This window comes from Narcine bancroftii, chromosome 3 (assembly GCF_036971445.1).
Source record: "Narcine bancroftii isolate sNarBan1 chromosome 3, sNarBan1.hap1, whole genome shotgun sequence".
In the NCBI taxonomy this organism is placed as follows: Eukaryota; Metazoa; Chordata; class Chondrichthyes; order Torpediniformes; family Narcinidae; genus Narcine; species Narcine bancroftii.
In genome coordinates, this window is record NC_091471.1 from 56982098 (window position 1) to 56994948 (window position 12851).

The 12851-nt window shown below is 40.3% G+C and overlaps 1 long non-coding RNA gene across 4 annotated transcripts in view; it reads left to right on the forward strand.

Moving 5' to 3' along the window:
- The window catches only part of LOC138757191 (uncharacterized), a 131168-nt gene that overhangs the window by 89252 nt on the left and 29065 nt on the right, over positions 1–12851 (forward strand). Inside the window, exon 7 of one of the 4 annotated variants that reach the window (XR_011353417.1) lies at positions 8123–9938. The exons of the other annotated variants lie outside the window; for them this stretch is intronic. This is a non-coding gene — a long non-coding RNA (uncharacterized lncRNA). Of the gene's footprint in view, positions 1–8122; positions 9939–12851 lie in introns of those variants that run through there. 4 annotated transcript variants of the gene reach the window in all.

A 12851-nucleotide genomic window follows, 5' to 3' on the forward strand; every position in this document is an offset into this window, starting at 1 on the left:
TTGTGCATGAATGGCAAAAAATTAGGTTGCAGGTGCAGCGGGTTATTAAGAAGGCAAATGGAATGTCGGCCTTCATCGCTAGAGGAATTGAATTCAGGAGTAGGGAGGTAATGTTGCAACTGTATAAGGTACTGGTGAGACCGCACCTGGACTACTGTGTCCAGTTCTGGTCTCCATATTTGAGGAAGGATATACTGGCTTTGGAGACGGTCCAGAGGAGGTTTACTAGGTTGATCCCTGGGATGAAGTGGTTGACTTATGATGAAACATTAAATCGTCTAGGATTGTATCCGCTCGAGTTCAGAAGAATGAGAGGAGATCTTATAGCAACATATAGGATTATGAAGGGTATGGATAGGATAGATGTAGATAGGTTTTTTGAGCTGGCCGGGGAAACTAAAATAAGAGGACACAGTCTCAAGATTCGGGGGAGTAGATTTAGGACAGAGATGAGGAAAAATAGTTTTTCCCAGAGAGTAGTGAATGTTTGGAATTCTCTAACCAGGAAAGTGGTTGAGGTTGCTTCATTAAACATATTTAAAATTCGGTTAGATAAAATTTTACATGATAGAGGAATTAAGGGATATGGGGAGAAGGCAGGTAGGTGGATTTAGGTCATAAATTAGATCAGCCAAGATCGTATTGAATGGCGGAGCAGGCTCGATGGGCAATTTTTGGCCTACTCCTGTTCCTACTTCCAATGTTCCTAAACACACATGCAAAGTTTTCTGTTGGTCTTTCATTAATCTGAGCCAAATGAAATCAACATAATTGTGTTTAAAATTCCTGTGTAATATATCACATTGATAGAATTATTATTTTTGAAGATAAAACATTGATAAAATATGACATACTTCATTTAAGTGATTGGTTTTTGAATCAAAATTATTATTTTTCTCCAACAACTGAAGAAGTGTCTTAACTGCTATGTCACAATTTAATTTAAGGAAAACATTCTTCCTTTTTATCTCCATCTCAGTTGCTCACCCTCACAATTTGCCCAACATTACACCTTATGCCTCATTAAATGATTTTTGAAGTGACATCTGGCTGGGCAAGCGGCATGCCATTAATCTGATTTCTGACACTTGCACCCTTTGATGCATTTCCAAAGGAACTTTATTCTATGTTTTTTCATAAACTCATCTCATTTAGTATTGACTTCATAGGATTTTCCACAACTATTGACACAGCCAAGGTTTGAAGTGCATATTGGAAGAATGGAAATGTGATCTGATGTCTGAATTAAAATAAATACAAGTTTATATGCACAAAAGGTGCTAGTTGACGGGGAGGTGGGAGTGCAGTAGGAAGCAGGGTGTTATTTATTTTTTATTCAGTCCTGTCATGTCCCCATTCATCCAAAGGTTAATGCAAGAACTTGATCATGAATACAATTAGTGAAAAATATCAAATCTATATTGACAGGCAGAACTGGGTTCTTTTCATCATCCCATCCTGGGTTAAATTGTATACACAAATATTATGAACACAATATTTTTGAACTAGAGCCAGAACTGGCAAAAAGGAAACACATGATTTATTGCTGCACCTTCTATATCAGTGGTTCCCAACCTTTTTCTTTCCATTCACATACCACTTTAATCCCAATCCTATTGGTGTTTTGTGATTAGTAAGGGATTGCTTAAGGTGGTATGTGAGCGGGAAGGGAAGGTTGAGAAGCACTGCTCTAGACTCAATGGTTACTGAAATATTTGCTCAAGACAAATTGTCATTGGCCCATCTCCTTTGGAGTTATGAAACCGAGTACATAACGAGTCAATCAGGTACAACTAAAACAGTGGTTTTCAACCTTTTCCTTTCCATGCACATACCACCCTAAGCAATCCCTTACTAATCACAGAGCACCTATGGCATAGGGAATACTTAAAGTGGTATGTGCATGGAAAGAAAAAGGTTGGGAACCACTGTTCTATACATATATATTTTTTTCTTTTTACTACAATGTAAATAAATGCTACTTCAAGCATAATTGATGGAAGGATTACAATGCTTGGCAAATTTGTTGGTCACCTAGAGAATAAATGATGGATGTGGAGAATTAAATGTTGAATTAAAATTATGATACATCGATGGATTATATGTTTAAGCAATAGTAAATTGTGCAATCCTTGTTATTTGAATATTTCTCAATTAAGTGTTCATTCATTATCAGCTTGATCAGACAAGATGGGAAAATGCATTGCCAAAGATACCATCAGTTCTATTCCTCAAAACTTCATGAAGAACCATCAACAAAAATGTGAAATTATCATCAATATGAGCTAAAAACCACCCATTTTTTTCTTAGAAAAAATAGTTCAGCATGTCCCCCTTGACCTCAACAACTTCTATAGGTGCACCATCCAAAGCATATTCCTGGATATATCTCAGCATGATATGGGACATGTTTTGCTCAAGATTAGCAGATACAAAAGTAGCATTCAATACACTCTGAATATCAAGAAGATAGAGGGATATCTATCAGGTGCCAGCGGCAGATTGTTTGGCCTTGTTACACTGCCCCTAAAAACCGGTAATAAATCACCTTTTCACCATTTTACTTACCTGTGTGAAGGTGACCAAAACTGTAGGAGAGGTCATTTTCATCCCAGTATTTACTCCCCAGGGTAGATAGTATCAATGCAAGTCGCATTGGCTCCAGTGTAAAAGGCTTACTTGCTTTCCCGGGATGCCAACGTTGTAAAGCTGCAGGTCCTACCTCCTTTTGCACTGGGATGCTGTGTCCCTATGTAAAAGGTTGCACTGAACCAACTTTTCTTGGTTCAATGTGAACACTCCAATTCAACCCGATCCAGCTTTAAACACGGGTTGTTGACACACCAATTTACTTGGATCTCAGTGAAAAAGAGGTATACGTTTGGCACAGGCACATAGGCACATCTGTTCCTGTGCTGTACTGTGCTATTTTCTAAGATACAGCAAGAAGTGAATGCAGCTCATAAAATAATACACACTTCCCTCCCCTTCATTGGCTCCATCTACATCTCCCACTACCTAGGAATGGCACTCAACATATCGAGGGATCCAGCACACGTTTTTCTCCCTCCTCTCAGGTGAAAGCATGCACCATTATACTAAAAGGTAACTATTTCCCTGTAGCCATCAGGAATTTGAATGAAGCCTAAAGTTATGCTTTCATACTGCCTTATCATGGTAATAATTGGTCTTTCTTTTCATTGTAACTCGGTACTCAGTAAACTGTGGTCTTTATATGGCTGCATGAACATTAGGGATAACCTGTTGGACAGCTCTCAGAAGAATACTTCACACTGTACCAAATATAAAGTGACAAATAACCATTAACTAAACTTATGCATCAAGACTGCTCTGGAAAATATGCACCAAGGCTTAGGTTTATGAGTCCCTTTTAGCATTGAAAATGCTAAAACAAAATTTGACATAATTTAACTTTAGAGTATTTCCGCTTTTTGACAGCAGTCATGCTGTAAATTGCAAAATGACATCGCCTGCTGTCTCACAGAGTCATCTGAGCATATTGGCCTTGTGTGCACTTTCCTTTTTAAAGCAGATTCACAGATTTGAATTTGACAAAGTTGTACTGTGGAATTTTTTTTGATTTTACCTGAAAGTCAGATCTTGCAATCCCTGATCAAAAATGGAAAACTTCCAGAGCAAGCAGATTTACAAGATGTATTTGGAATTAAAAATTAAGCCAAAATGTAGATTTCATGTACTACAGTCATATTTGCATGGTGAATACCTGATCAAGCTGCCAGTGACATTAATAGTAACAAATGCATATTCACAATACAAGCACATGTTCAACACAACCCAGTGGTGGTCAGGATAATGATATTCTAGTACTATCCAATACAATATCTTAACCGAGCAGTGTGAACCGATAAAATCATTAAGGAATCAAACAGCACAGTGGAGAATGAAACAGATGATTTAGGTTTATTTTGGCATAACTAATAACCAATAGAAATCAAATAAATCATACATGCAAGTATAATCTTTGCAAATGAATTTATTTATTTTTCTTATATTCTGAGAAATATGAGATTACAATGCACAAATATGCTCCAGCAAATGTGTGTTTTGGGTTCAACTCCACCATCTGCAGTCTTTCCTTTTTAACAAAAAAATAAGATTCCCAAATCTATTCTCACACCAGTAAATCACTCAAGAAAACAAAGGTTCCATTCTTAAAGAGAAAAAAAAAGTGGCTTTTGATGCATATTTGGAGTGAGTATTTAGTGTCTGCCAAATTCACAAATGGAAATGAAGAAATAATGGTGAGAAGTGGAATATCAGTTCATTTTGCCCAATTCATGCAAAATCCAGAATTCACCTGATAATTTCAATTGAGATGGAAATTTGAGTGGGATATTTCCATTAGAAATTAATGGGATCCAGGGAACGCATAAATGTTGTGATTAGGTGTTAAAATAGCATATCAATGATATGTCCATCTCCAATTGTAACACATTCATTTTGACAATTGTAACACATTCATCTTCAATTGTAACACATTCATTTTGACAATTAATAATGATCCATCTTTACTCAGGAGAGAGGTGGTTGCATAAAGTTTCCCCCTTTGCTGCAAGCGAGGGGCATCCAAGCATCGCAGCAGATTTCTTTTCATCAAGCTTTACTGTGCCTTTTCCATGCCCAGTGCAGGCAATTTAAATTAGGTCCAAGAGTTAAAACAGAGCTCACATGTATCAGACCACATTCATCTTCTGTGCTGACAAATATGTTCCAAGATAAATGTGGTCTTTAACAACATCACCTCTTACTGCTACCAAAATAAGTGTTGGGAAGAATGTTATGAGGTCGCAACTGTAACAGCATTTAAAAAAAAAACTTTTGCAACTAGAACACAAAATTGGCTTCTTTGATACATTTTATTGTAGAAGTGACTTGCATTTGAAGCTTTGGACATTGTATTTCTTTCTACATTTAGGTGTTTCTAGATACAACAGAGTGGAACGAAGGGAAAAGTGAGCTACAACTAGTAGCTGACTAAAGAGTTGTACAAGTTCCATGGGTCTTCCCAACAGCATTCATAGAATCAGGGGAACCTGCCTGGAGTCATCTGCATTACAGCTAGTGTTATCTGACTCCTTTTCTGGGGAGGCAGAGACCAAGTTGTGCTATGTTTAGAGCAACACAGGCAAATTCACTTCACTTTGCCTCAGGCTCCTTCCAGGCTGCAACAGGGAATAGCAGGAACTTCTGCCAAGCCACACTATGAAGTTCTATTGAAATGATGCTTTGTTTTGTTTGCTAGAACAATTATATTTATCACTTTCCTTATGGAAAGCAGAAGTGTAGACTTGTGTTGGTGCTGATCTCCAGATCTGAAGATCATTGATAGCCTTGCACTGCAATGTGCAGTCCTTTCCAAATTAATTTGTCTCCATGAACTTCTTTGGCTTGGCTTCGCGAACGAAGATTTATGGAGGGGGTAAATGTCCACGTCAGCTGCAGGCTTGTTTGTGGCTGACAAGTCCGATGCGGGACAGGCAGACATGGTTGCAGCGGTTGCAGGGGAAAATTGGTTGGTTGGGGTTGGGTGTTGGGTTTTTCCTCCTTCGTCTTTTGTCAGTGAAGTGGGCTCTGTGGTCTTCTTCAAAGGAGGTTGCTGCCCGCCGAACTGTGAGGTGCCAAGATGCACGGTTTGAGGCGATATCAGCCCACTGGCGGTGGTCAATGTGGCAGGCACCAAGAGATTTCTTTAGGCAGTCCTTGTACCTCTTCTTTGGTGCACCTCTGTCATGGTGGCCAGTAGAGAGCTCGCCATATAACATGATCTTGGGAAGGCGATGGTCCTCCATTCTGGAGATCACCCAGCGCAGCTGGATCTTCAGCAGCGTGGACTCGATGCTGTCGGCCTCTGCCATCTCGAGTACTTTGACGTAAGGGATGAAGGCGCTCCAATGAATGTTGAGGATGGAGCGGAGACAACGCTGGTGGAAGCGTTCTAGGAGCCGTAGGTGATGCCGGTAGTGGACCCATGATTCAGAGCCGAACTACTTAATTGGAATTTTATGTGCAGGCTTGCTGTTTTGAATCAAAGGCTAACCACTTTAAACCTAATACAAGATTCAATTTGTGGTCATGTAATAAAGACAGTGCAATATTATGCAAAATACATTTTTGCCTGCCATCATGCAGACGGATTTGCCATCGGCAGAAATTGCTTGAAGCTCCTCTTACAATCAGAGAAAGAGAAGCCAAAGAAGATTCCTGTCAGAGTCACGGTGTGTCCATGGATTCTCCTCCAGAACTTCAGCAGCCTCTGCAGCCACACAGAATTCAGTCCAAACGATCAGCATCCCGAGCTCCAGATCTGAACCTCCAACAGGATCAGGAAACTTTCAGAACTCTTTGGACTCTCTCATATCCCAGTTCCAATACCTGTTATCCTTTCAGCCAGTCTTGAGCCAGTCTCTAGCAGTCCACAGCCTGCATGGCTTCCTCACCTCAATTTGCCAACAGTCCTCTGCCTGTGTATTCTTCAGCCTCAGAGCCCCTCACTGGTCCACCACCATGGACCATTGGACATCTCCTCTGCTTCTCCTTCTCAAATGGGGAGTGGTCTCCCTGTTTTCTGGTGCCCTGCATCAGTCCTTTGATTCTCCACTGTAGCCCCTCGTGACTGCATCATTGTAGTGCCAGTTAATGAAGTAGACAAAGATGATGTAGTCACACAATAATCATGGCTTTTATAAGAAGAAACTAATGGTACAATAATGAAAGACAATGGGTGCATACACAGTTATACCCAAGGGGAGTGTCTTTAATGGTAGAGATAATACACGGCCAATGTCAGTAAGGCAAGGCTGGGCCAAAAGGGAGACTGAGAGGTCAGCAGAGAGTCACCACAATCATAGGCACCACAGTCTTGGCTGGAGATTCCATGGTTGCAGAATTTTAAATAGAACCACCATCAGGCTCCATTAACAGGCTGGTTAAAAGCTGCATAGGGCTGACAGAAGTTGGACTGGGTGGATGAAACCCACAAGAGCGCTGTGACTCTGCTTCCCTCTCTCCCCGGTTCTGTACCAGTGACAGCGCTGCCTTTACAGCTGCTCCAACAGCTGTCTTCTTAGAATACATGATACTTCTTGGATTCCAGCTTAATTTGTAAAAATCTATTGCAATCTGCAGTACAAGAAGAACCTACCAAGCCAGTGTTTATAACTTGGGAACAATCTCATCTTGTTGGCTCAATCTCATTGCAGGGACTGAGCACAAATTTTAATCCTCCTGTTGATTCATTACAGGTGAGGGCCACATCAAAAAATGTGCCTTCTTGTAGATAAAACATCTGGCATCTCAGGTGGATGAAAATATAATGTTACTATGAGGAAGAACAGGGATTTTTCTATCATCTCCTTGCCAACATATATCCCTAAAAAAATTCACTGTAGAAAAAAACTACTTTTCTAGTGTGTTTGTTTGGAAAGGGGTAAAGCAGGAAGCTTTTTTTATGAGGATAATCTGTCTCACTATGCGATTGTTATATGTGTTCTGAGGCCAGGTCGTTGAGGTATATAGTACTTTAGCAGATTCTTCCAGGACACAGAGGAGTAATCACAGAGTGAAGGACAAAGGCCATTATAGTATAAGAATGTTTCAATTCGACAGGAGGGACAGCTAGCTCAAAACAATTTGGCAGATGTTTCAGTGCGATCAGGTTTACCATTTTCAGAAATTAAAAAAAAAATCACCGGCTGATGAAACTTGGACAGCACTTCTGAAAACATGAAACTTTTGGAAAGATTAAGTAAGTGACTCTCTAAAAAGAAGCCCAGGAGGATGATAGAAGAGATTAAGAAGCGGCAAAACTGAGCAGATCAACAGAAAAATAAAATAAAATAAAATATTTTCTCAAGAGTTTACATTGGTGATAGGGATAAAATCATAACATATCAATTAAAGAATGGAGTTGTTATGCATTCTTATTTGGAGGAATTAATGATTTCATTTGGTCTTGTTTCCCGTGGTCAGGATGAAAATTGTAGATTCAAGTTGCAGGCAAATGTTTTAACAGGTATTTCTGAGGGTAAGTGAAGCGAGCATTTGAAGCTCACTTTAAAAAAAAATGTAATCCTTTTTTCAGCATCGTTGGCAAAGCCAGCAGTTATTACATATCCTCATTACCCTGGAAAAGGAATGAGGAACTTGCCACCTTGCACTGCTGCCATCTATTTGGTGAAGTACTCCCACAGAGATGTTTTGCAAGGAGTTGCAGGACCAATAACATATTTCCAAGTGAGGATGGAGTGCCACTTGAAAAGTAACATGGAAGTTAAACAAGAAGTCTGCAGATGCTGGAGAACTGGAACAATACACAGAAAGTACTGGAGGAAGCCTGCAGGAATTACACCACCTATGGAAAGCAATAGGAAGTCTTATAGCTTTCTTTGGATGCTGTATAAGCTGTCGAATTCCTCTATCACTTTTCTGTGTAGTGCTGAGAAGTATTTTCTGGTCTACATAAAAGCAATGCTTTTGCCCCAAATGCTTCTTGAAGGTATGGATTACAGGTTTATGAGTGTATCCTGCGGCCACTGTGCAAAGATGATCAAGGGAATTATTGTTCAAGGTGTTTGACAAGTGGCATTGACCTCCATGGAGTCATGCCTCATAAGTTGATTGAGTTGCATTCATCCAATCAAACAGAGATTATACCATCGCACTCCAAATTTGTGATGTCTAGATGAAGGGAAAGCCTCAGGGTGTCAGGAGATCAGTCACTTGCTTCAAGTTACTCAACCAACTCACAACAATTTCAGAAGGCATTTAAGAGTCAACCAGATGGATGGATATAGAGTGAGATGTGGGCTAGGTCAGGTAAGAATGACCAGATTTTGTCCCCTGCAAGATGTGAGGTTAACGACATAGTTATTATGCATAGAAAGGATTAGATCATTCTCAATCCTTTACCTAAAGTTTGCCTTGCGATAAACACCACAAAGGAAGGTTGTCTTTCAATGGCAACCCAGAAATCCAATCCCTCCACTTACAATGAGATACCAGTTATGCATAAAGTGATTTTTGGTATTTTAATATCAAAGAAGCCAAGAAGTAATGGAGGGAATGAACTAAAAACCTGAGGAGATCTGGCAAGGATGCACTTTGATTTTCTGACTGCAGACACAAGACTTCCTTTCACCAATCCACATTGACCCTGAGACTGCTCTTGCTGCGATCTTTATGTGAAATTCCAGCCTCAGTCATATTCATCTGCAAGAATATATTTTAACCTGAGAGGGTAATGAAAAGAATTGGCAGATGGTGGGGGAACATTTAAAGACAGAAGCTTCGATCTGAGAAGTCAAGCTAATTGTTTCTGGGAGATGAAATCTTAATGGGAAAATGGAGTAGATCAGTTATAATTTCAGTTCTTGTTCAAAGGTTCCTGAAAATGAAGTGTATTAATTGTGGCATACCCATTTGATCACCCTGAATGTTTAGCAGGGAATGACTGAAAAGGTAAAAAATATGTATGAAGAAGGCACACAAATGCATCCACTTTTTAAGGAGCCTGAAGAGATTTGGCTTGTCATCAGATACTCAGTCAAACTTCGACAGGTGTCCTGTGGAAAGTTTCCTGACTAGATGGATTTCAGTCTAGTTCGGCACATCAAGGGCCCCAGAATGAAGAAAGTCGCATAGCCAGATCTATCATGGGCTCTCACCTCCCATCCATGGCAGACATCTGTATGAGGCATTGACTCATGAAAGGAGCCTACATTATAAAGAATGCTCACCGCCCAGGTCACCATCTCACTCGTACCTTTGGCTTCAATAACAACTTCTATCCAACAGCTATCTGATTCTTAAATTGGTCGTTCTTACATTAACCATGGAATGCTTCAACAGGTCAAAAGATCATCTACACCATTGTAAATTTACTTTTTATGCATTGGGAATACTGTAATTATTTATTATCCATCATAAGTATTTATTGCTTCTTTTAATTGAATTAAATTAGTTACGATCATTTCTTTTCTTTGCAAGTACCTGCTCTGCTGTAGTAAGACTTTTAAAACATTTACATTGTTTAATGAGTACGATAATAAACTTCATAGTCATTCTCAAATATCAATATTTAATATTATAAAAGCTGTGTACTAGTGGTGATTTAGAGGTTTTGGCTCAAGAGGCTTTGGTGAGCAGAGACTGAGGATGTACAACAGATAAGTCAGTAAGATCTTTGCATCATAACAAAGAGTGGAAATGACAGCTAGTGCAGTGGAATATTCCGAGTGCAGGATGTGGAAAATCCGGGAGAGCACAATTGTCCCTGATGACTACACTGACAAGATGTGCATCCAGCTGCAGCTTCTTACAGACCGGGTTGGGGAACTGGAGATGGATGAACTGGAGGGGGTGATAGAAGCTATATAGAAGCTATAAAGAAGCTATAAAGAAACAGTCACAAGAGGCAGGTAACTGGGTGACTGTTTGGAGAGGGAAGGGGAATAGGCAGTCAGTGCAGAAGTACTCCTGTGGCTGTTATCCTCAACAATAATGTTTTATTTTTGGGGGGGGGGGTGGTGGTTAAAATCTACTTCGCTGAATGGTGCACCGACAACAACTTTGCACTCAATTTTGCCAAAACTAAGGAGCTGATTGTTGACTTCAGGAAGAGAAGGCCAGAGGTAGACACTGCAGTGATCATTGGGAGCAGAGGAGGAGAGGATGAGCAAATTTAAGTTATTGAGGGTCACGATCTTGAAGGATCTTTCCTGGCCCCAACACACTAATGGCATTTGAAGAAAGCACGTCAGTGCCTATACTTCCTCAGGAGTTTGTGGAGGTTTGATATGACACCTAGACACCCTGGCAAATTTCTACAGATGTGTGCTGGAAAATGTGCTGATTGACTTCATCATGGTCTAGTATTAGGACACCAATAACCCTGAGCATACAGCCCAGGGCATCATAGGAAAATCACTCCCATTATCGAGAACATCTACAGGGAATGCTGCTGTAGGAGAACAACAGCAATTATCAAGGATCCATAGCACCCAGTACACACTCTGTTCATATTTCTGCTATCAGGAAAGAGGTATCAGTGCCAGAAGACTTGCACCACCAGGTTGAGGAACAGCTGCTACCCCTCCACCATCAGACTCCTCAACAACAAACTCAATCAGGGAATCATTTAAGGACTCTTAATTGTGCACTCTATTGATTATTTTTATTCTCTCTCTATTGCACAGTTTATTTACATTCATTATCTGTTTACATATATACGATGTGTACAGTTTTTCTTGCACTACCAATAAGTGGCAATTCTGCTTTGCCAACTGATAAAAGAATCTCAGGTTTATATGTGAGGTCATGGATGTACTCTGTCAATAAATCTGAAGTCTGAAATCTGAAATTTGTGCTGTAATGTTCTATGTTCTATAACCTCAGAATCAGAATCAGTATTTATTGTCATGAACAAGTCATGAATTTGGTGATTGCAGCAGAATCACAGTGTAAACATTCATATTATAACCATCTTACGACACTACTATAAAAATGTACAAAAATAATAATGGATGAAAAGTAAGGCAGTGTCTTTGGTTCATTGATTATTCAGGAATCTGATGGCAGCGCGGAAGAAGTGTCCTTGTGCCACTGAGTGCTTATCTTCAGGCTCCTGTATCTTTTTACCTGAGGGTAGCAGAGTGAAGAGGGCAGGGGCTGGGTGGTGGGGTCTTTGAGGACAGAGACTGCTCTTTTAAGACACTGCCTCATGTAGATTAACTCAATAAAGTGGTCTGGTGCCTGTGATGACACAGTCTGAGTTAACAACCCTCTGGAGTTTATTCTTGTCCTGAGAGTTGGTGGCTCCATACAAGGCAGTGATACAGCCAGCCAAAATGCTATCTAAGGTACATCTGTAGAAGTTTTCGAGAGTTTTTAATGACATACCGAATCTCCTCAGACACCCCACAAAGTGTAGCCTTCTTTGTGATTACATCAACATGGAGGCTCCAGGACAGATCCTCGGAGATGTTAACATCCAGGAATTTGAAGTTCTTGACCTTCTCCACTACTGAGCTTTTGATGAATACTGGGTCGTGTTCACCTGACTTCCTTTTGGTCCACAATCATCTCCTTGGTTTTGCTGACATTGAGGGCAAGGTTGTTGTTGTTACACCATTCAATGAGCTGATCTATCTCCCTCCTGTACCCTTCTTTGTTGCTGTTTGTGATTCTGCCGACAACTGTAGTGTCATCAGCAAACTTGTAGATGGCATTGGAATTGTGTCTGGTCTGGTCACACAGTAATGGGTGTATAATGAGTAGAGCAGTGGGCTTAGCACATATTCTTGGGGTGCACCTGTGTTGATAATCAGTGAGGAGAAGACACTGTATCCAGTTCTTCCAATGATAAAGTCAAGGATCCAGTTGCAGAGGGGGATTCAGAGGCCTAGAATTTGTAGCTTCTTGAACAGGACTGAGGGAATAATGGTATTGAAGGCCAAGCTGTAGTTGATGAAGAGTAGCTGTATATATGAATTGCTGTTTTCAAGGTGATCCAGAGCTGTGGAGATATTGCATCTGCTATGGAGCAATTGTGACAATAGGTGAACTACAGTGGGGTCCAAATCTTTGCTTAGGTGTGTGTTAATTCTGGCCATGACAGTCTCTCAAAACATTTCATCACAGAAGAAGTTAGTGTTACTGGGCAGTAGTCTTTGTAGCAGCTCACACTACTCTATTTGCATACCAGGATGATTGATGCCCTTTTGAAGCAGGTGGGAATCTCTGATTAAAATGTTACGAGCCCAAAGGACCCCAAAACTCAGCAGCAATAGACATTTACCAAGACAAGTGGCTTT